General features: G+C 38.5%; 1 non-coding gene across 1 annotated transcript; it reads right to left on the bottom strand.

Moving 5' to 3' along the window:
• Positions 1-1,421: 1,421 nt before the first annotated feature.
• On the bottom strand, positions 1,422-1,493 carry TRNAD-GUC. Its single transcript has one exon. It is a non-coding gene; the product is annotated as a tRNA-Asp (tRNA).
• Between the last annotated feature and the right edge of the window lie 2,160 nt (positions 1,494-3,653).

Genomic DNA, 3,653 nt, shown 5'->3' with positions numbered 1-3,653 from the left:
GCACTGATCATTTAAAGGATATATGGGTTTTTGAACCAATGCAGGCAATCCTGTGTGACAGGGACTCCCTCAGAGCCACAGGAAGACTCATAAAATAGAAAAAATCTCTTTGTTCTCTGTGGGCAACTATATATAAAGGGTTGTCAGGTCAGCTGTATAAAACTCAAGGCTCCACAAAAATTGCATCACAGAGTCACAAGTCCATTATTGAAAATGCTAAGGTGAGCAGATAAACCAGTGAATTATACAAGTCACCTACTGTCGTGCATTACATGATAAAGAGGACAATTTCTTTTCTAAACCCTTGAAAGACTTGCAGATATAATTGCAACTGGAATTTCACTGCACCTTTAGAATATTTATTCACATAGAGGCAGGAGAGAATGTGAACTAATGTATAGTGATGAAATGCTCTTTTTTTTCCACCACATTATTTGCTTTTTCCTTCAGTGCCTACTTTTTCTGTCTTGAGCCTTTAATATTGTTCAAGGGGGAAAAAAACTCTCTCTCAGTTTTAGGACATCATGTACTCCTTACTGAATGGTCTTGCTTCTTCATGACAAAGTACTTGCCTATTTGAGCATGTTTAGTTCTGGACGCACGCCATTTGATATTCAGCTTGGAGTTAATAAGTATTGGGGCACAGTGTCCATGGCTGAACATTTACATAAGGGTATTATGTCCTTTTGGCTCAGCAATCATCTAATAAATTAACATTAAATGATAATTTGCAGGCTGCTCAGCACATGGTGAATGTCCATCATTCATGTTCTGGTTTAATATTCTTCTAGCATTTTTCCACTCTTGAGACCCAGTAATATGCCTCATGGGACAATAAAACAACATCAAGAATTGACACAGTGAATTGAAAAGACAAATGTTTGGTGAGTAATTGTACAGCTTATGTGTACTGGCAGAATCAGAATCTTTCCCTTTCATTATGTTTTCTTCTAAACTATGAAAACACTATAAGAAAATATCTAATCCTCTTTATGCTCTTATGTCTTATATTATTATTGGTCCCATCAGCTGGTAGTATTCTTGTGGGGTTAATAATTATCATTTTAATAGTTAACTGCTTATTCCATATTTGTTCATAAATTGTTTTTAGAGAACACTGTTATGTGTGGGGAAAGTGGTTGCTCCAACAATCCATGTTTGTAAAACATCTTGAGAATGAAGGCCACTGCAAAGGCAATAAATGCAAGTGAAGTGAAGCGAAAGTTGCTCAGTTGTGTCCGACTCTTTGTGACCCCATGGACTATTCGGTTCATGGAATTCTCCTGGCCAGAATAGTGGAGTGGTTAGCCTTTCCTTTCTCCAGGGGATCTTCCTAGCCCAGGGATCAAACCCAGGTCTCCCGCATTGCAAGTGGATTCTTTACCAGTTGAGCCACGAGGGAAGCCCAAAGGGTGTGTTGCCTCCCCGTCAGGGAGTCGAACCCAGGTCTCCCACGTGACAGGCAGGGATACTCACCACTGTACTAACGAGGACAGCAAAAGGATGTGCATGTCCTTTTTCCAACCTATGGAGTCTGTATTTAGGAGTTTAGAGCCACAGCTCTTCTGGTATACCTTTCCTACTAGGTTGTCATCTCTGTCTAGCACCACCATAGACCTAGGAAATAAGGAGGGAGTAGGTGTGAGAGGTGCTGGGGAAGAAGAAAAAGAAGAGTCAAAGAGATAAACTTGGGGAAACATATACTGTAGATAAACTCATGACAATTTTGCCAGGGCACATCTTGTATCTTAATGTTCCTTAAAAATACTTTTTTTGGTTAATATAAAAATAGTTGGAGTCATCCTCCAAATTAATTGAAGATTGGAAGGATAAATGTGTAATTTTACAAGGAAAAGATCTGGGAGTCACCATCTTAACCCAGAGATCAGTCCTAGCATCTCTAATGGTGAGATTCTAGGTGGTGTCTGCCTCCTGTGTGGTGAGATGTGAAGGTCACTGCCCTTCTATGAAGTGTTCTTGATCTAACTTTTAAATTACAAGAATCCACAGGATAAAAGAACAAGCTAAGTGAGACTGAGGAAACAGGTAAATCTAACAGGTGGGATATCCTACAGGACAATTGGCCTGGTTAACTCAATAAATTAGTTGTTGTCATTAAAAGAGTGGAATTTTTAAATTCAAATAACATAGTTGGGGTCTTGAGTATGATTTTTAGTATATTTTCTTATAAATGGCCTGTCTCATATTTTCCCTCCAAATTGAGATGGTTTTATAATTATTAATCATCATTATTATTGTTATTATTATAAAAGTAATATATGAACACTGAAGTCTTGGTAAGGATGGGAGCAACTGGAACTCTCACGTACAGCTGAGAGGAGTACAATTAGGTACAACCACTTTGGAAAACTGCCAGTGTATATTAAAGCTACTGTATGATGCCAATTACGTTAAGTTCAAAAAGTAACAAAACATTAGCAGTTTAAGAGGTCATGGCAGCTGTTATACTTGGGACAAAGGGATTAGTGACTGAAAGGATGTACAAGCTTCTAGGATGCTAATCATGTCCTGTTTTCAGTCTGCGTACTGATTACAGTAGTGGCTTTGCAAAATTCACTGAGTTGCAAATTTATGATTTGTGCACTTTTCTCCATGTGTGTTATATGTCAATAAAAAGTTTTCAAAAAAGTAATACATGTTTACAGTACCAAATTCAAACAATTGTACATTACATCCCTTTGGGGAATAAATTGTATGCCAAGGAATGGTAAATAATGGCCTAATTGCAGAGTCCATTGGCTAATTGCTTTGTTTTTGTAAGTGAAAAATGCTGGTTTGTCAAAAATAATCTTCCTAGGGACTTCTCCGGTGGTCCAGTGGTTAAGACTCTGTGCTTCAAATGTAGAGGGTGTGGGTTCACTCTCTGGTCAGGGAACTAAGATCCCACATGTCACATGGCATGAAAAAAATTTTTTTAAATAGATAATCCTCCCATGTAACCGATCAATGCAGTTAAGGCTTCTATTCAAAAAAGCTATTGCATAACACCACTGTCTGAACAGGCAGTGATGGTTGGTTAAGACAATAATGGCTGCTCTTCATTTCCAGTGTAACACTTTGCAAAGAAAGGAAATTTTAATACTGAATGCTCACTTTGTGTGAATTTAGGTTACAGACCTAACACAACCAAACCTCAAAGAAGTATTTCAGTTTTTGACAAAATGCCCCTCCCAAAGGAAAACAAGCTCTAAATTTTGACATCTTCTCGATTATGACCTTACATACTGTTTTGTATGTTTGGGCCTTATACTTAGATATGATTAAAAGATCTTCTCAGCTGCTTTCTGAGGCACACAGAGTCTTCGCTGTGTCATGTGAGATCTTCCATTGTGGCACCCGGACTCTCTAGTTGTGGCACAGGGGCTCAGTGGCTACACGGCATGTGGGATCTTAATTCTCCGTGTCTCCTGCATTGAAAGGCAGATTCTTAAACACTGGACCACCAGGGAAGTCCTGAACTGGTTGTTCGTAACAATCAACCAGTAATCACGTTGTAATTTTTGAAACACTTGTGACAGCCTGGCATTAAAAACTAACGAAGAAGCACCTCTTAATATGAACACATAGAAGTTATAAAATTGGAAGATGTAGAGGAAAACCTTGAGTAAATACACACAGCAACCAGTGTCATC

The sequence above is a fragment of the Bison bison genome, unplaced genomic scaffold (genome assembly GCF_000754665.1).
Source record: "Bison bison bison isolate TAMUID 2011002044 unplaced genomic scaffold, Bison_UMD1.0 scf7180017864035, whole genome shotgun sequence".
NCBI lineage: Eukaryota > Metazoa > Chordata > Mammalia > Artiodactyla > Bovidae > Bison > Bison bison.
This window is presented reverse-complemented; position numbering and strand designations above follow the sequence as displayed.